The sequence below is a fragment of the Anolis carolinensis genome, chromosome 5, assembly GCF_035594765.1.
Source record: "Anolis carolinensis isolate JA03-04 chromosome 5, rAnoCar3.1.pri, whole genome shotgun sequence".
In the NCBI taxonomy this organism is placed as follows: Eukaryota; Metazoa; Chordata; class Lepidosauria; order Squamata; family Dactyloidae; genus Anolis; species Anolis carolinensis.
This window is the reverse complement of record NC_085845.1, coordinates 51359576-51380999: the sequence shown is the minus strand read 5'-3', so window position 1 is coordinate 51380999 and position 21424 is coordinate 51359576. Positions and strand designations below refer to the sequence as shown.

Here is a 21424-nt window from a genome sequence, read left to right as displayed (position 1 = left end):
AGTTCTTTCTCCCACCCTGAACATTCCATAGATATAAAACCCCACTTGCCTAGTTTCCAGCAGACCTCACAACCTCTGAGGATGCCTGCCATAGATGCAGGCGAAATGTCAGAAGATAATGCTTCTGGAACATGGCCATATAGCCTGGAAAATTCACAGCAACCCAACTATGAAATCATTAGCAGAGGATCATCCTACCATCTTCTATACATATATAAAAGAGTGATGGCATCACGGCGACCCACAAAACAACAAAACTACAGGCCCCCCAACCTCAAAATTTGACAACACAACCCATCATCCATGCCTCTAGGTTGATACAACAAAAAGAAAAGAAAAAATAAAGTCCTAATTAGAGAGAGAGGAATAATTGCTTTTATCCAATTGCTGCCAGTTAGAAGGCTAAGCTCCTCCAACTTGGTCTCCTAGCAACCCAAAAAATAATAATAAAAAACACTAAAAAAATTAATACAATAAAATACTATAATAACAGAAAATAACTAAAATAATACAAGAAAATAATAAAATATAATAAATAAAAATATAACTTACAATAAAATTAATAAAAAATGCAAATAACGTCAAATAAAAATTACACAACAATTTTTAACCAATATCATCACCACTTTGCCACAGCAACGCGTGGCCGGGCACAGCTATTTTAAATATATGAATAAGAGTGGATGAAGAAAAGACACAGACAGTAATTACAAGGGGATCAATTGAATTTTTATAAATTTCTCTTTGACATCTTAAAAGTGCATAGGAAACAAGTTTTAATATAGCATTGGAAGAGAGCAGGATATTGAAATGGGGTGGCAGATTCAATTAGCTATCCCTCTTAAACCTGAGAATGGTCATACTGTTGAGGATTCATTTCCATCCTGTATTGATTATGGATGATTTGCAGTACAAGAGCTTAGCTTTCCAGTTCTCAGAAGCTCACTCTCACTTCTAAATTTAACTGGTCAAACTTGGCTGTAATGTAGAATTGTAATGATATGTACAGGTCACTCCAATAGAGTTGTCATAGGACAGACTTACAAAACAGACTTACATGCCACAATTTATCTTATCAAACAAGTATTATGCCTGGCTTACAAATAAATGATTCAGTCCGATATGTACTCCAAGCATTGTATAAAGGTATTTAAGTAATACTAATTTGTACACGCATTCACACACGCAAAGAAATCCTTTGTCAGGTTTCCATAATATTTCGTTAGGCACTTATGTTTATCTTGAGATCAGTGTTCGATTGTGACACTGAGTGAAGCCCAAGGGGCTAATTCTCGCCTCCGCATATAACATCTCAGCAACCAGAAAGCGGTGCCATAAATCAGCAAGAAAAATAGCAACTGCTACCAACAGCCTCGCTTCTTCTTCAGTCGTGCACCCATTATAAAACATCAGCCAGTTTTAAAGCAAACTCCAATTTATTTGAGAAAATATCACCAAAATGCATTATTCAGCATTTTCTCCAAAACTCCTACAGCCTTCACGAGTTTCCAAATATACAAGCGTTTGGGTCTCTGAATGCCTTATTTTAAATTGCACTATTAAGTGTTGAATACTGCCATACAAAATGTTGAGAATAATTATTTTTAAGAAATGACATAGTGGGAAAATATTTATTGTTCCAATGATGCGAGTATGTAACAGAATGGAGAGAAATGCTCCTGTTTCTGGAATACTGGGGAGAGGACATATATAAAAGATGTTCCCATCAATTTCCTCATCAGTAGAACAGTGTCCTGTAGTGCAATGTTATGCATGCTTACTCAGAAAGGACTCCCACTGTGTTCACTGGGGCTTATTTCAAGGCAACTGTGAATAAGATTTTACACTGTAATAAATAGCTAGAGAATCAGCATGGTAGAATGGTTTGAGTGTTGGACTATGACATTAAGAAACCAGAGTTCAAAGCTTCACTTGGCCACTGAAATACACTGGATCAGCTTGGGCAAGACACACTCTTTCATCCTCAGACCTCCTCAGAACAAATCATGTCATGAAAGCCCCACAATAAGTTCATCTTAGGGTTGCCATGAGTTGGAAATAACATAACAAAGTGACTGGTTGATCAAATAAGCTATGATGTTAGAAATCCATATTTTGATCTCATATTTTAGCATGTGACAGAATTGGTTAATAATCATATTTCCAACAGGTGTGCTGCTAACAATATGTGATATTGGAGGAAACTTCTCAGAGTGCCTTGGACCACAAGAAGATCCAACCAGTCTATACTCCAGGAAATAATCACTGGAGGGAAGGATATTAGAGGCAAAGATGAAGTACTTTGGCCACATAATGAGAAGACAGGAAAGCTTGGAGAAGAAAATGATGCTGGGGAAAATGGAAGGAAAAAGGAAAAGGGGCCGACCAAGGTCAAGATGAGTGGATGGTATCCTTGAAGTGACTGGCTTGACCTTGAGGGAGCTGGGGGTGGCAACAGCCAACAGGAAGCTCTGGTGTGGGCTGGTCCATGAGGTCACGAAGAGTTGGAAGAGACTGAATAAATAAACAGGTGCTAATCTCCATATCCAGGTTTTCTTGTACAGTGTTCTCCTTTCTGAGGTACTATTTCCCTAGCTAGGAAAAACATATAGGCAGGTATTTGTATATTTTCTTCAGTGGGGCACATAGTATTTATTTATTTATTTATTTACTCTATTAATATACCCCTTTTCTCACCCCAGGAGGGACTCAAAGCAGTTTATAACACAATAATGGCAAAATTCAATGTCTAACATACAGGTTAAACTGCTGAGCTGCTGAACTTGCTGACCGAAAGGTTGGCAGTTTGAATCCAGGTAGCGGGATGAGCTTCCGCTGTTAGCTCCAGTTTCTGCCAGCCTAGCAGTTCAAAAACATGCAAATGTGAGTAGATCAATAGGTACCACTCTGGCAGGAAAGTAACCGCGCTCCATGCAGTCATGCCAGCCACATGACCTTGGAGATGTCTACGGTCAATGCCAGCTCTTTGGCCTAGAAATGGAGATGAGCACCAACCTCCAGAGTCGGACACGACTAGACTTAATGTCAGGGGGAAACCTTTACCTTTACCTTAGTACACTTCTGTATTTTATTCTTGCAGAGAAGACTGAATAATGTTACCATGCTTCTCTTCACTGTGAGAAGATCCTCAAAAACTGCTCAGTGTCTTCAAGGACTATGCATAGATCAGAAATTATTCGACATAAACAAACATGCATATGAAGGTGGTTTTTTATGCTCAGAAAACAACATGTTTCACTGTCTTGCTATCTTTCTGCTCATACCACATGCTCTTAGACATGTACAAAAATCACATTTTTCTTGCAGTTACAAAATGATAAAAAAAATTAACTCCTTTGAAGGTACTTAGATTTCCTTAAGGCTTCCCTATCCTGTCAAGTCCCAGGAAGCCATACACATGCATCTACCACCATCTCTGCTAGCAGATCTTACCAAAGTAATTCAGCTTCCTTCCAAGCCAGTTGGGAGAAGAGTCTTTGATGTAGAGCTAGGCAAATCCATCTTGCAAGCATCAATTTGGCAGCCATTTCCATTTCATCAGTTTTTCCTAGTCCTTCAGGATGGGGGAGGTAACACTGACTGACAAGCTTTGACAAACATCTTGAGGGATCCACATGAGGCTTTGAAAACCCTAAGCAGAGAGAAGCATTCTTCCAACTGATCAAGACAAGGCCTGAAAGGGAATCTTTGAAGAACCCAAGGAATACCAAGCAGGAATTGTTATTCATTAGAAAGGGAATACAATAGCTTAGAAACCTAAGGCGGTTGCTTGCATGATGTTTATAAACAGCAGGTTTGTGTCACTGGCAGAACATAGTATAGTCATGAGGGGGCAGAGCTGAAAGACATTGATTTCCAGTACATTCTCAACTTGCTAGCAAATCCCTTGAGCATTGGTTCTCAAAGTGTGCTCTACAGAGCATTGGTTCTCAAAGTGTGCTCTACAGAGCTCAACAAAGCATACTGAAGTGCTCCACAGCTTCCTCCCCCTCCAAGCTTTCCTGCTCTTTCCCCTCTCCCCTTACCATCAAATACCTTTTTTTCTCACTTCCTTGACACCCAGATCCTTTCCGCCTCAACTTCCTTGCTTTCAAAACCCTATTTCCCTTCCACCACTCAGGGGGTGCTTTGATTGTGCTTTTCCTGCATGGCAGAAGGGGGTTGAACTGAATGGTACCTGGGCTTTCTTCTATTATTATTGTTATTGTTGTTATTATTATTATTACAAAGACAGAGTGGCCATCTATTAAAGGTGCTTTGTGCTTTTCCTGCATGGCAGGAGGTGGTTGGACTGGATGGTTCCTGAGGTTATTATTATTATTATTATTATTACTATTATTATTACTACAAAGACAGCATGGCCATCTGTTGGGGGTGCTTTGCTTGTGCTTTTCCTGCATGGCAGAAGGGGGTTGAACTGAATGGTACCATGGCTTTCTTCTATTATTATTATTAATGTTATTGTTGTTATTATTACAAAGACAGCGTGGCCATCTGTTGGGGGTGCTTTGATTATGCTTTCCTGCATGGCAGGAGGTGGTTGGACTGGATAGTTGTTGGGTTATCTAGCAATCATGCATGCATTTTCAATGTGGGATAGTTTATGTAGTTAGTTTTGCTTGTTGCTTAGTAACCTGAAGCCAAAGCTGCATTCCAGAGTTGATGGCACCATTTTAGGGAAATGGGAGTATACTTCCTGGATACATATGCCTTTAGAATTTGGGGCATAAAAGGAGAGACTTTCTTTTGTTCTATCTCTTTGGCTCTTTTTGGCTCTCTTTGGCTCTTCATGCTTCTTCCTGTTTCTTGATCCTGCCATGCCATGCTGATGTTACTTCTTGTTAAGAGGTATGTAGTATCCTGAACTGTATTTCTTTTGGAACTAAGATGTTTTTGCCTGTATGACCATCATCATACAAGATTGTGAGTAAACATATTTTTACTATTTTACTTTTGATGTCTCTGATACTTATTTTATGCGCATGACTCTTTAAAGGGAAAGGGAGGCTGGCTATTTTGCTTTTATCTCACCTCTGCTCACATAAACCCCTAGTCTTCTGCGTTTTTGCTACTCTGCACCAATATCTAACCATATTGGTATCATAATCCTAACAGGTTATGAATATATTCCTAATAATAGCTCCTGGGGTTGCTCCTATTATTATTATTATTATTATTATTATTATTATTATTATTATTATTATTATTATCATCCTTACAAAGGCTGGGTAGTCATCTGTTGGGGGTGCTTTGATTGTGCTTTTCCTGTATGGCAAGAGGTGGTTGGGCTGGATTGCTCCTGGGGTCTTCCACTGAAATACTGTTAAGTTTATGTTGGTCAAAAAGTTTTACCATACCTTATATACATCATATATATTATTATATTATATATATTATATAATATATAAACATTTCTTGGGGCTCCAGGAAAATGATTTGCTTCCAAAGGGGCTCCACAGCTGAAAAAGTTCTTGAACCCCTGTCCTAGAAGGTTAACATATCAGCAGCACTTTCTCCACCTTTAGGAGGTCTATAAACCTGCTGCTTATAGGCATTGGGCAAGCAACCTGCCTTTAAAACACCTGTTCTCAAGGAAGGAAGACTAAAAAAGAAAGGGTTTGACTTGACTTTGGCTGGGAAATACCTCGTATGGACAGTGGATGCTATCACTTAGAGCCAACTCTAACATGAGGCAGAGGGAGGCCATGCACTCCAACATTTCATAGACGAAAATTGGGATCCAGGTGAACAACAACCAAGTGCAGCCAGAAGGATCGCATCAGACAAGAATGGATCAAAAGTGATTAATTAGGAGGAGCACACAAAACTATTATTTTAAGCAAAGCAACCTTAAAATTAATATCCTTGGAAAACCTGGAGGAGCTAAAATAAATAAATGTAATGCTTTGTATATACAGTAGAGTCTCGCTTATCCAACGTAAACGGGCCGGCAGAATGTTGGATAAGCAAATATGTTGGATAATAAAGAGAGTTTAAAGAAAAGCCTATTAAACATCAAATTAGGTTATGATTTTACAAATTAAGCACCAAAACATCATGTTATATAACAAATTTGACAGAAAAAGTAGCTCAATACGCAGTAATGCTATGTAGTAATTACTGTATTTACGAATTTAGCACCAAAATATCACGATGTATTGAAAACATTGACTACAAAAATGCGTTGGATAATCCAGAACGTTGGATAAGCGAGTATTGGATAAGTGAGACTCTACTGTATGTATAAATGTGTGCATATGCATTTGCACACAATTAACAATAAATATATAATTATATCATAGAATCATATAGTTGGAAGAGACCACAAGGGTTTTTTTCATGTCAGGAGCAACTTGAGAATTGGCAGTCTGCAAGAATATTGGCTGTTTTCACCAGTTAAATTATGCATTTTCCATTATAGACCTAGCAGACATAGAGCAAGATGAGTAACTTGTTGCAAGTATCTGTGGTGAACAGAAGGAAGCTGGGACTCCTGTACATATTCTGTATTTCAGCAAAGAAATAGACAAACTTTTTATTGGAATTGATTAGATTATGGCCTGTTAGGATCACAACCTAATGGGATAGCAGAGTTTATTTGGTAATGGATGATCAATGGGAATGTAGATATTTTGTTTCTATTTGATGCTTTCAGCAGACAAAGATTCTAGCAGACTTCTTTTAAAGATAACAAGTTTGTTTACTGATAACTTCATGTATTTAAAGTTACAGGCACATTTCTTGTCAGATTAAACTTCAAAATGTTTAGAGAGTTTGTATCGTAAACTTATAATGTTTAACAGTCTCTTCATAAACTATATTGCTTTGTGCAGCTCTCTTTAAAAACAATGTACTTTTAAAGAAAACACAAGCCTCGACAGTTTCTAGCTTCCTACCTTCTGAACTCTTAACAGATTTCTATACTCAAGCTGACCCAAGGCTCAACACTGACATCAGGCTGACTCAAGCCCCAACTGACTTATCTGAATGTTAAAACGGAACATTCTAAACCAGGCATGGGCAAACTTTTTTTTACCTTGGAGCCGCATTGTGGCTCAGGTTGGGACTACCAGGCTAGGGGGGAAGGGGCTGGGCACATGCTGGATGGGAAGGGCCCGGGGAAAGGACGGGGCCGGGGGGGGGGGGGGGTGCAAGGCAGGGCCCCAGTCATCCTCAGGTTGTCCTCCCAGCATAAGAACAGGGTTGAGCCAGTCACATGACCTGCAGCCCCTCCCACTTCTTTAGGTATACAGAGATAAGGAAACTACAAAACACAAACAAGACATACAGTACTTCAGAATATAAATTGGCATACTAATAAAACAGACAAACATCAAATAGAGAAGACTTGAGAAATTTGCTTCCTCCAACACCTGTTTCTGCATAGCAATGAATTCAATCCATGTTGGGCTTTATAGGCTATAATCAGACTTGTTAACAGGTGTCCCGAAACAGACTAACAGCCAGATCTAATCCACAGATGGTTGAAGGAGGGGGGAAAAAAACCCTTGATTGTGCTAGGTCTGGCCAGTGGTGACTGTACTTTATCTCTTCCCCATGAATACTGGGAAATGCAGCTTTTTGAGCCTTTCAAAGGTACTGTCAGTGTGTAACAGCATTGAGTAAAAGCTGTTATAAAACAAAATAAAACAAAGTACTGGAGAAACAGAGAAGATGTTTGTCCAGCCCCGACTGCCACTTTGGAAGAGTTCCGTAAAACTGAGAAGTTGCTGGCTTCACTTGGGACAAACATGCTTGCTTGATCAGAGGAGAAAAATAATATACTGTCACTGGCAAAATCACCTACCATTCTTCTCTGGAAATGCATGTTGAACTTCCCCGATTGGGCTAGATCTGCAGAATTTCTTTGTCAGGCAGTCACAATGATTAAATGCAGGTGGTCTGCCACCTGGAAGGGAACCCACCCTCCTCATCCACTGTTTAAAATCACAGACTAAAAAAATGATTGATGTTTGTGCCCTACTGTGCCAGAGGCAGTAGCACTGTGGATTATTCATCCATGAAAAGATTGTGCGCTGTGATTAATGGCATTTTTTTTTAAACCAACTTGAAACTCATTTGAAAAGGGAGGTGGGAGGGAAAACACAGTAATTCCTGCAATAATTGTGCAAATTGCCGGTGTGGAAGTACTTTATAACATTAATAATGGTAGGCTTTTTACCTCGTAGCTGCTATGTGGTCCTTTTCACCTGTCTGCTGATACTTAGAAGCCTATGTTTTTCCTAATAGCGAGAGCTTTGATTCAGTTATAGCCACAAATGAATCAGAGAAACAGCGAGAAGGGGAAAACAAGTTCAATTTCCAAGCAACAGGTTTGCTGCCTCTCTTATGACCAATCCAGCAGAAATGAAACAGACTACCTGCAGTGAAATCGGTTTTCTGTTTCTAGCTAATACTAGTTCTGCTCCCTGTTTTATAGACAGCTGGAAATATTCTAAGCCAGAGTGTTTTGAGCACTGGTCTATGCATGTGTGTTTTCAAATACTGAATAAAAATATCCATGCTCTATGCCAACATTGTTATCTATGCCAACATTGTTATCGTGCCAGATGCTGCTTTGCTGTGTGATAGAAAATTGATATAGAACTGGAAAAATTGTCATTCATGCATAAAGGAAAACAAAGAACACACAGGAATATCAGTGTGTGCATTACAATGTGATGACACTTTTGAAGAATGAATCAATTTTTCATTTGTGAATTTTCATCAACAATTTTAATGAACTTTTTGTTTAAAATGGCACAACTGAAGTAACTCACTGCCTTCTATGGCTATGTTTCTTTGGCATCACAAGCTGACAGGAAATTTACAATGAACAGATGGTAATATTTTATACCTAATAAGCATCTTGTCAGAGGTAATGACCTTTGCATGCTTGTACTCACTAATTGTTAGTGTGCACGTTTGCAGACTTTGCTTGGTTTTACCACACAAATTTTCATCTTGCATCACTCTAATCTGGAATCATTTTTTTCTTCTCTGTTTAGACTATGTATTTGATTATGCAGAGGTAATTTTTAAAGTAAAGCTCAATTATATGTGTTGTCAATGGCTTTTGTGGTTGGAATCAGGGCCGTAGCCAGAAAAAAATTCGGGGAGGGTTTTGAAAATTGGGGGGGGGGGGTGTTGAACCCCTAAACCTCCCCCCTCTGGCTACAGACCAGTTAATATCTGATTGAGATAGTACCTGGAGGGACTCTTAATTTTTTGCGTCTCATAAACTTTTAAAACCTGAAAAAATTGAGGGGGGGGGTTGAACCCCTAACACCCCCCCCCCCCCGGCTACAGGCCTGGTTGGAATCACTGGGTTGCTGTGAGTTTTCCGGGCTGTATGGCATGTTCCAGAAGCATTATCACCTGACGTTTCACCCACATCTATGGCAGGCATCCTCCGAGGTTGTGAGGTCTGTTAGAAACAAGTCAAGTGCGGTTTATAAATCTGTAGAATGTCCAGGGTGGGAGAGAGAACTCCTGTTTGTTGGAGGCAAGCCTGAATGTTACAACTGGCCACTCTAATTAGCATTGAATGGCCTTGCAGATTCAAAGCCTGGCTGCTTCCTGCCTGGGGGAATACTTTGTTGGGAGGTGTTAGCTAGCCCAGATTGTTTTCTGTCTGAAATTCCCATTTTATGAATGTTGTTCTTTATTTGCTTTTCTGATTTTAGAGTTTTTTAATACTGGTAGCCAGATTTTGTTCACCAAACGCAATGCCCAAACAAGAATAAGGAACATGAAAGGTATGCAGACTACTTCAACCATAGAAGTCAGCCATAGCAGAGCACTTGATGAACGAACCTGAGCACAGTATATTATCTGAGAACACAGAAATGCTGGGCCACTCTGACAACCACGTCAGACTACACAGAGAAGCCATTGAAATCCACAAGCATATGGACAATTTCAATAGAAAGGAGGAAACCATGAAAATGAACAAAAGCTGGCTACCAGTACTAAAAAAAACCTCTAAAATCAGGACAGTAAATAAAGAACAACACTCAGAAAACAGGAATTCCAGACAGGAAACAATCAGGGCCAGCTAACACCTCCCAACAAAGTATTCCCTCAGCAAAAAGCAACCAGGCTTTGAAGCTGCAAGGCTTTCAATGCTAATCAAAAGTTCTTTCTCACACCCTGGACATTCCACAGATATATAAACCACATTTGCCTAGATTCCAACAGACCTCACAACCTCTGAGGATGCCTCCCATAGATGTGGGTGAAACGTCAGGAGAGAATGCTTCTGGAACATAGTCATACAGCCCAGAAAACTCACAGCAATGCCATTAAATGTTGTACAAAGATGAATCTTGCTTGTTTTCTCTACTCTTTTGTGAAGTAGGAGGTATTTTCACCTTTTCATATTTTTTGCTGCAGCACAGGGCTCCACTACTACTTTTTGCATTTCCACAGACAGCATGTGGAGTATGAGTAAGGAAACTTTTTCAGCCTGAAGACTGAATTCTAATCTTGAAAGGGTTTCAGAAGACAGAGAACAATAGTGGTTTGGGACAAATGACTCCAAGAAGGATCTGGAGCAAAATGGGTAGGGCCAGGCATAATTCCTATCAATTTGGACATCTTCCAAGGAATGTAAAAGTATACATGTACTCAGAGAGTCATGGTGTAATGGTTTGAGCACTGAAATACAATTGGAGACCAGGGTTCAATTCCCCACTTAGCTGTGGAGATTAATTAGGTGACCTTCAGCGAATTAAAGGTAAAGGTAAAAGTTTCCCCCTGACATTAAGTCTAGTCGTGTTCGACTCTGGGGGGTGGTGCTCATCTCCATTTCTAAGCTGAAGAGCTGGCGTTATCCGTAAATGCCTCCAAGGTCATGGAGTGCCATTACCTTCCAGCTGAAGCGGTACCTATTGATCTACTCACATTTGCATGTTTTTGAACTGCTAGGTTGGCAGAAGCTTGGGCTAACAGCGGGAGCTCACTCCACTCCCTGGAGTTGAACTGCTGACCTTTTGGTCAGCAAGTTCAGCAGGTCAGTGGTTTAACCCACTGCTCCAGGCAAATTACACTCTCTTAAATCCAGAAGCACCTCTTATACATTCACCTTAGGGTCGCCATAAGTTCAAAATGATTTAAAGGCGAACAAAACCTCAGCTCTTGCTACTAGAGAATCTATATTAATCCCTAGAATGGTAGATCTATTGACATATAACTGCTAATGATATCATTTTTATTATATCCAGGCAATTTCATCCTCAATTCAAAAGCAATGAAAACACAGGCAGTTCCCAAGTGATGAACAAGATAGGCTCTGTAGGTTACTTCTTAAGTTGAATTTGTTCGTAAGTCAGAACAGGTACATTTTTAAGTGTAACATCATTCAAAATGCATGTTTCTTAGATTTAGATGGGTTCACACCACTGTTGTGTTTGTTTGGCTGTCTTCACCTTGTTTTCTATCCCTGTGATAATTGGATTTTCAAAAAATTGGCTTGTTGTGGAAACAAGAACTGATGACCGCATAGACACCTTACCCCATGATAACTCCTACAGGGGTGAAATTCCCTCCCTAAGGGTTGATTTATCTCACTTCTGGTTGTCTCACTCCCATTTGTAACTACGAGTCATTTGTAAGTTGGATGTTTGTAACTCAGGGACTGTCTGTTCAACAATCATTTCCAAATCAATCCACACAGAGGCCTGGCTAAGATGTTTGGTATGAATATGCAGTCGAACTGACGAGGGCTCTTGGCTCAAAGCAAATGTTTGAACGCAACAGTTAGGGATGTGTAAATCATGGGGGGGGGGGGGGTGTGAGCAAACCAATAGTGAGATGCCCACAGGATCCAGTTGCAATGATGTTTTGTTTGCCTCATGTGATAAAATCCTTAATCAGAAGTGATAGAGGTACTGTAGATCTCACCGGTTCTTCTACACAGCAGCTCCTCCAGGTTTCCAAAAATGCCATCTTGCTGAATGGAATAAACTGCAAGGGAGAGAGATGAAGGCTGCAGGTATTGCCTACAAACGGAGCCCAAACAACTATGGAAGGTAAATCAAATCTGTCATTGGGGGAAGAGGAGAATGGGGGACACCTGGCTAGACAGCAGTACATGTGAAAAAGATCTTGGAGTCCTTGTGGACAACAAGTTAAACATGAGCCAGCAATGTGATGTGGCTGCTAAGAAAGCCAATGGGATTCTGGCCTGCATCAATAGGGGTATAGCATCTAGATCCAGGGAAGTCATGCTCCCCCTCTATTCTGCCTTGGTCAGACCACACCTGGAATACTGTGTCCAATTCTGGGCACCACAGTTGAAGGGAGATGTTGACAAGCTGGAAAGCGTCCAGAGGAGGGCGACTAAAATGATTAAGGGTCTGGAGAACAAGCCCTATGAGGAGAGGCTTAAAGAACTGGGCATGTTTAGCCTGCAGAAGAGAAGGCTGAGAGGAGACATGATAGCCATGTACAAATATGTGAGGGGAAGTCATAGGGATGAGGGAACAAGCTTGTTTTCTGCTGCCCTGCAGACTAGGACACGGAACAATGTCTTCAAACTACAGGAAAGGAGATTCCACCTGAACATCAGGAAGAACTTCCTCACTATGAGAGCTGTTCGGCAGTGGAACTCTCTTCCCCGGACTGTGGTGGAGGCTCCTTCTTTGGAGGCTTTTAAGCAGAGGCTGGATGGCCATCTGTCGGGGGTGCTTTAAATGCGATTTCCTGCTTCTTGGCAGGGGGTTGGACTGGATGGCCCATGCGGTCTCTTCCAACTCTACTATTCTATGATTCTATGATTCTATGGAAGCACTTAAATCTCTTTTGAGAGGAACAGTTTTCAACTAATAACATAACCAATTGTTTTGAAGTTGACAACATTTTTATCTCGTTGGGGATGGCTGGCTGGAATCTTAAGAGCAGAATGTTTTGAATGTTCATGTGACAGCTATTAATTAACTTACCAGGCATTTTATGTCACAGTGTGCTCTGTCTGCAGGGCGTGGAGTGACAAAGAGAATAAAAAGAAATGTAATTAGACAAAAGATCAATAAAACTAACTGGGATTAGCAATTAGGTTTCTGAAAGCAAGCATTCTCTTTCTGAAGGATCTTTTCTTGCCAAATGAGACCACTAGATCAGCAACTTTTGTGTAGTTATGGCTGCCACTTTATCCTTCTGGGTTGAGTTTCAGATCAACTACAGTCCACATTTGGGATTTTGACCTTTATGGATTTGATTGTTTATGAATTTAATTAAAATGTTTTTAATACTTTCTAGATCTTCCAGTGTGATTCTATGTTCAGCTTCAAGAGTAAAAAAAAACCACAGCAATCAGATTTAGAAATCAGGAGGCATCAAAGAGTAGGGAGGAATATTAACAGTCAAGGGTCCAAAATAGTTATAAAGGGGAAAATAAATTGAACAAACCAAGGAACAGATACTTAATGTTAGAGCTATACCATTCTTCTGATTTCTAAGCTATTTTCCCAATGGAGGGTTAGCATTATGACTGTTATTTCCACATGGCTTTGTTTTGGGCATCCTCAGGTTCCAGGCTGGCAGCACGCATGTCTTCATTGATGATGTCCATCCCGCTTTTCTTTGGCTGTCCACATGGCCATCATCTTGCAATCTTCAAATGTAGCGCTGTTTGTGCTACTGATGTTGGTTCTCTTCTCATGGCATGGCTGTACCACTATAGTCTTGCTTCCTGCATTTTTTTGCTGATCGCTTTTATTCCTAGTCTTTGACAGATGTCATCATTTGGCACATGGTCAAGAAGTGTCAAGCCAAGTGTCCCATCTAAGCATTTTCATTTCCATTGTGAAGGGCTTGTTCATCCCAGAAGGGCAGTTGGTTCTTGCAGAAGCAAAGGCAGCAGGAGGACATTTTTGCTCCCTGGCTTCAGGTAGGATTTGGCTAAGATTTGGCTAAGATTTTAAACTGAGTGTGGGCTTGGCTCCTGTGGTCAAAGTCTAACTGTTGTGTGACTGTTGTATTGAAAGAGAGCCAGGTACTTAAGTTGATTGACAGCAGGCATTGTCCCCTGTTAATTGAGTTTCTGGGAAAGCTTTATTTGCCAGAGTCGCGTGCGCCTGATGGCGCGCGCGAAAAAGGCACCTTTACTAACTATCCTTTGCAGTACATACAGGAAACAAAGCAACATAAACAAATACACAAAGAGATGCTTTGTTGCAGTCTGCACATAAAGTGCGTGCATATTACTTAACTGTACAAAGATCCCACTTGGCCACCACGCTCACCAAGAGATGCAACAAAAGCAAAACATTCCCATCACATGCACCAGCTGTGGCATGTTCCACTTTTTCACACAAAAACTAGACAACTACATCTGCTCCAAATGCAAACAGATGACACTGATGGAGCAGAGGATCCAACAGCTCGAGCACCGTATTAAGACCCTTAAGGACATTCAGGCACTCAAGCTCTTCTTGGACACTGCACAACACGCTGCTGTAGATCTGCAGCCTGCATCACACCAACACCACCAAGACCATGATCAGGAACCTTATGGGGAGATCAACTCAAAGGTAGACAACCCTCAGGCTTGGAAGGAGGTCACCCATAGAAGGAGACGCAGGACCAGGCAGCCTCCGCAGAACTCCTCTGCTCAGCTGCATTTACACAACAGATTTGAAATTCTTACATCATTAACATACAATCAGGAAACACATCTTGTGGAGGACCACAGTTTCTTAGATACCACTCAGTGGACCACCCTGGATCAATGCGCAGGGGATAGCCCTGACGGGGACAGTGCATCACCACAGTCACACTTATGTAATCATGCAAATGCGCCATCCCCAATCATAGACCAGGAGCAACAGGAACATCCTTGGGAGAGTAATGGGCTCTCGGATGTATCTCAATGGATTGTCATTGATGAATGCACTGGGGATGTTGAGGAGGAGGACAACACTTTACACCTACATGATTCACTTCAACAGGAACACTCTTAAGGGGACATACACACTGTCTTGCACAAAAGGGACCCTGTCAATCCTCAAAGGAAACAGGTCTTGGTAATAGGTGACTCCCTCCTTAGAGGAACGGAAGCCATCATTTCCAGACCGGATGGGATGGCTCGAGAAACATGCTGCCTCCCGGGGGCAAAAATACACCATATCACTCAGAGGCTCAGCAGGCTCCTAAAGCCCCATCACCCTCCCCACCTTATGTTGATTCATGTAGGTACCAATGACACCGCTAGGCATACTTTTCAAAAGATCACAAATGATTTTCGAGCTCTGGGAACAAAGCTAAAACTGTATAATGTACATGTGATCTTTTCATCCCTCCTACCCGTTGTAGGACATGGCTCTACAAGGGCCGGAAAAATAGTACAGGTCAATAACTGGCTCAGAAAATGGTGTCTAGAGGAGCATTTTGGATTCCTTGACCATGGTCTACTCTTCCAGGAGAATGGCCTACTGGCAAGTGATGGGGTGCATCTCACACAAGTAGGAAAACATCTTTTTGCACACAGACTCACAAACCTCATCAGGCGCACTTTAAACTAGATCCACTGGGGGAGGGGAACAACAGCCTGGCGAACACTATATTACCCACGACCACAGGGAACCGCCAAAAGGCTAAACGGAGGGCTGCACAAACACAGCAAGGACCAAGTACAGAGAACACAATAATCCCAAATAAACAGCTCAAGGGGAGGTCACAGGGGCTTACATGTCTTTACACTAATGCTCAGAGCATGGGAAATAAGCAAGACGAACTCCAACTCCTAGCACAGCACCACACATACGATGTCATAGGCATCACTGAAACCTGGTGGGATGACTCCCATCATTGGAATTTAACCATTGAGGGCTATAACCTCTTTCACAGAAATAGAACAAAGGGGAGAGGAGGGGGAGTAGCTTTATATGTCAAAAACAGTTACGTTGCAGAAGAAATGCAAGACTGTAATCCGGGAAACCAGCTTGAAAGCATCTGGATAAGAATCAAGGGAACCGGGACTCAAAAAGATCTTGTCGTGGGTGTCTACTACAGACCTCCGAGTCAGGATGAAGGACTTGATGAAGCCTTCTGTCAACAGCTGACCAAACAGGCACAAAGAAGAGATATAGTAGTCATGGGCGATTTCAATTATCCCGATATCTGCTGGAAAACAAACTCAGCCAAGAGTACAAAGTCCAACAAATTCCTTACTTGCCTTGCAGATAATTTTATGGTCCAGAAGGTAGAAGAGGCAACAAGGGGATCAGCAACTCTTGATCTAATCTTAACAAATGTGGAAGACCTGATCAATACAGTTGAAGTGGTTGGATCCTTAGGGGCAAGTGACCATGTGCTCCTGCAGTTTGCAATACAAAGGAATGCTGAAACTAAGACAAGTCAAACACGCATTCTGGACTTTAAGAGAGCTGACTTCCAAAAAATGAAGGAATTACTGAGCGGCATTCCATGGACGCCGATATTAAAAAACAAGGGAGTTAAGGATGGATGGGAGTTTTTCAAAAGTGAAATACTCAAGGCGCAAATGCAAACAGTGCCAACAAAGAAGAAAAATAAGACAAGTGCAAAGAAGCCAGAATGGATGTCCAAAGAACTTCTAACTGAGCTAAAGCTCAAAAGTGACATGCACAAGAAGTGGAAAAGGGGAGAAATCACCAAAGAAGAATTCAAACGTATAGCCAACACCTGTAGGGAAAAGGTTCGCAAGGCTAAAGCGCAAAATGAGCTCAGGCTTGCCAGGGACATAAAAAACAACAAAAAAGGCTTTTTTTGCTTACGTTGGTAGAAAAAGGAAGAAAAAGGAGGCGATAGGGCCATTGCAAGGAGAAGATGGGGTGATGGCGACAGGGGACAGGGAAAAGGCAGAACTACTTAATGCCTTCTTTGCCTCGGTCTTCTCACAAAAAGAAAGCCATCTTCAACCTCAGCAACATGGAATGGACGAAGGATTGGGGGAAATCCAACCCCAAATAGGGAAACAAGTTGTCCAGGAACACCTGGCCACTCTAAACGAATTCAAGTCCCCAGGGCCAGATCAGCTACATCCAAGAGTATTGAAGGAACTAGCGGAAGTTATTTCAGAACCACTGGCAATTATCTTCGAGAGTTCTTGGAGAACGGGAGAAGTCCCAGCAGATTGGAGGAGGGCGAATGTGGTCCCTATCTTCAAGAAGGGAAAAAAGAACGACCCAAACAATTACCGTCCGGTCAGTCTCACATCAATACCAGGCAAAATTCTGGAAAAGATCTTTAAGGAAGTGGTCTGCGAACACTTAGAAACAAATGCGGTCATTGCTAATAGTCAACACGGATTTACAAAAAACAAGTCATGCCAGACTAATCTGATCTCTTTTTTCGATAGAGTTATGAGTTGGGTCGATACAGGGAATGCTGTGGATGTAGCCTACCTGGATTTCAGTAAGGCCTTCGACAAAGTCCCCCACGACCTTCTGGCAAACAAACTAGTTAAATGTGGTCTAGACAAAACTACGGTTAGGTGGATCTGTAATTGGCTAAGCGAACGAACCCAAAGGGTGCTCACCAATGCGTCGTCTTCATCATGGAAAGAAGTGACAAGTGGAGTGCCGCAGGGCTGTGTCCTGGGCCCGGTTCTGTTTAACATCTTTATTAACGACTTAGACGAAGGGTTAGAAGGCACGATCATCAAGTTTGCAGACGACACAAAACTGGGAGGGATAGCTAACACTCCAGAAGAATTCAAAACGATCTTGACAGACTAGAGAGATGGGCCAAAACTAACAAAATGAAGTTCAACAGGGACAAATGCAAGATACTTCACTTCGGCAGAAAAAATGGAAATCAAAGATACAGAATGGGGGACGCCTGGCTTGACAGCAGTGTGTGCGAAAAAGACCTTGGAGTCCTTGTGGACAACAAGTTAAACATGAGCCAACAATGTGATGCGGCTGCTAAAAAAGCCAATGGGATTCTGGCCTGCATCAATAGGGGAATAGCATCTAGATCCAGGGAAGTTATGCTCCCCCTCTATTCTGCCTTGGTCAGACCACACCTGGAATACTGTGTCCAATTTTGGGCACCACAGTTGAAGGGAGATGTTGACAAGCTGGAAAGCGTCCAGAGGAGGGCGACTAAAATGATTAAGGGTCTGGAGAACAAGCCCTATGAGGAGCGGCTTAAAGAGCTGGGCATGTTTAGCCTGCAGAAGAGAAGGCTGAGAGGAGACATGATAGCCATGTACAAATACGTGAAGGGAAGTCATAGGGAGGAGGGAGCAAGCTTGTTTTCTGCTGCCCTGCAGACTAGGACACGGAACAATGGCTTCAAACTACAGGAAAGGAGATTCCACCTGAACATCAGGAAGAACTTCCTCACTGTGAGAGCTGTTCGACAGTGGAACTCTCTCCCCGGGGCCGTGGTGGAGGCTCCTTCTTTGGAGGCTTTTAAGCAGAGGCTGGATGGCCATCTATCGGGGGTGCTTTGAATGCGATTTCCTGCTTCTTAGCAGGGGGTTGGACTGGATGGCCCATGTGGTCTCTTCCAACTCTACTATTCTATTATTCTATGATTCTATGATTCACGTTTCTTTGTTGCTGGCCAACACTCTGACCTGTAGGGGGCTACTGGGTGAACAACTGAAGTGTAGATCTTAGCCTTGAGTTGTTTAGGTGTGTTTGAGTCACACAGAATGCCAGTAGTTTGAGCTATACCCTATAGATGTGAAAACCTGTGTGAATATTGCTATATGATGATTGTGCACAGAAACTGTATTGCTGAATAAATCAATATGATGAGACAAAAAAAACCCTGCCATGACAGCTTAAAACTGTCTACACCACCAAGCAAACAGAATCCTTTATGAATTCACTTCTAGCCTTGTCTCCTGTTTTATCTGTGGCCTTGGCCTCTCAACTTCTCTATTCTGATTTATTTTAGCTCCCTAGATTTGAATCCCTGGCTGGACTCTCTGGCTCAGTTCCCAGCTCCTGAGTCATACAGGACAGTAGCGAACAGGAGTGAGAATAAGTCATTGTTTTAATTCACACATTTAAATCTTAGATATGCTCTAAAAAAGTATATGTGGGCATCTGTGAAAAACAGAAGTGACCCACATGTCGTGTGACAACAAAAACCACCTGTCACTGCACTTAAACACAGCACCAAACCAAGACTAGTCCATGTTTCAGAAAGATACAATCATATTCTCCAAGTGCTCTCCTTTTGAAAGGGGCACATTTACAATGTTAATAATTCCATAGGTGGCAGTGGGGGGGGGGGGGTCAGTTCTGTGGTGGCAGCATGACTGATAGAGCAGATTCATGTTAACATGGCTATCATGCCACATGAAGACCCTCACAGTTTACCCCTAGTTAAGCCCTTTTTAGTTACCGGGATTAGTGTTTTATGTACAGTTCTGCAGGGTCAGTCTAGACTGCCTCTTTGCATTTGAAGCCTTCAGTGCCCTGCCCCTATAAGAATCTCCTCAGGGGTGTAACCTTAGGCAACACACTTCTGGTCCTTGGAAGAGTTAGACTTTTCATGACTGGAAGGTGAAGAGCTAGGAAGGTTGGAAGGTCTACAAAACAGCAAGTCCAGTCTGAGCTGTATTTGAGTCCAGTCAGAGCTAACTGTTGAGACCATCTCAGAGACGGTGGAACAACATATAAGAAAGAGGCAATAAGAAGAAATAAAGATTCAAGAGCCTCAGTTTGGCCAGAACTGTCTGTCTCTCAAAGGCTTTACCTCCCCTCATAAAGACTTTGTAGTGATACTAAGGAGGAGAGAAAGTCTAAAATTCTTGTCAGTTAATACATTCTTGTTTGATTCAACTATATAGTCTCCAATATGTTCCCTGCGCAGCCAGTTCACCTCCCAAGTAGTTACAATAGCATGGGAGCAGAACAAAGGCCTTGAATCATGTTAAATAAAGTCACAGATTGCTCCAAATAGTCCCTGAGAATCCAGAGCGAACTGTGACTCCTGACCTGTATAAGCAGTTGAGCTGGTTCCAAGATGGAACCAGCTGCAACTGTTTACATGGCCATCCAGTATACTTTGGGCCCAGTGGCCTGGGGATACAGCATGGCACTCACGATCCTCTTATTCTCATCATAGCAGTGGTTGCCTGGAGTCACAAGAGCAATCGAAGAAGAAAAGGGGGAAACCTGTGTTGCTCTTTTGCCCCACCCGGTGATGAGCAATTTATCCTCAGCAAACCATGTGACATCTCATGGCCTCATCTATAATGAGAAAATAAGTGGGATAATGAGGATGGCTGTCCAAAGGCACCTAACTGGGTTCTGCACTGCTGAGCAGTCAGATCTCCTCCTTGCCTCCACAGCAGTCCAGAGGCTAGTGATAAGGGCTCTCTCACGTCTGCAGCAGCCTGGGGACTGATGATAAAAACCATCCTGAGGCCGATTCAAAATTTGACATTCTGAATTAGCCCTGATGTAACATGTTCATGTAGAACCCGGGACAGTCTAAATTCATCCTTTGTAATTTCACTTTTTCAGCGGCTTTAAAAATGTCCCAGCCTTTGTCTCCTGCTTCCACTTTCCCCTTTTATCCTCAACTTATTTCACATGCTGCAGGCCAAATTCAAAGTGAAAAAGTAGTTTGCACACATTAACTCAGCATGAGAAGAGAAGAAGACATAGACTCTTGCCCTTCTCAGTAGACTCAGACAAAAGCAAATTGCTGCAATCTCTTCTAGCTTGTGTCCTTCTCCTTAATAACCTTAGACATATTGTTCACACTCTGATATTTGATGGATACACATGTCCTGGTTTTCATCTGTGAAATTATGGAGGGTGTGGTATTTGGAAAACACATTTGCTAGCTGCTTAACCCTGTTGTTTTGTAAGTGCATGTAAAAGGCTCTGCATACACTCATACAAAATTTAACACAATTTTCTGCATTTCCAGCTTGAGTAAGCATGAGCTCAGCGTGTCACGAGAAACTAGCCAAAGGAATTAGCTAATGAGCTACAGTCCTGAAATCAAATTCTGTTTCTATCATGACAATGAATGTTATATAAAACCAATACGTATTGTGCTTTCTGCAAGCAACTATAGGATTCAAATAGCTGCTGCAGAGTAAAGGATTTGTCAGAATAATGGTTATGGTCCTTCATAATAGCCTCTACTGAATGGAGCTGGGGAATTCTAAGTAGAAAGAGCTGAAATGAAGTCTCAAGTGATTATTGGCTTTCATAATAGTTTCTACTGAATAAAGCTGAGAAACCCTAAGTAAAGAGCTGAAATGAAAACTTTCAAGTGGTGCTGCAGCTACTCGCAATGAGACAAAAGTTGAAGAGGATGGAAAAATGAACACTACAGTTATTACATGAGTAGTACAGCATTATTTGGTTGAAGTTATACAACATAATGACATTTTGGCTCTTTAATTCTTGTATTCTGAATTTTGTGTCATAATACACAC

At 41.7% G+C, this 21424-nt stretch overlaps 1 protein-coding gene across 1 annotated transcript in view; it reads left to right on the top strand.

Annotated features, from left to right (window-relative positions):
* Positions 1-3298: 3298 nt before the first annotated feature.
* LOC134299175 (uncharacterized) overlaps positions 3299-21424 on the top strand; it is a 69748-nt gene continuing 51622 nt past the window's right edge. Inside the window, exon 1 of the mRNA XM_062981193.1 lies at positions 3299-4869. The gene's annotated coding sequence lies outside the window, so the exon portion shown is untranslated. The remainder of the gene's footprint in view (positions 4870-21424) is intronic.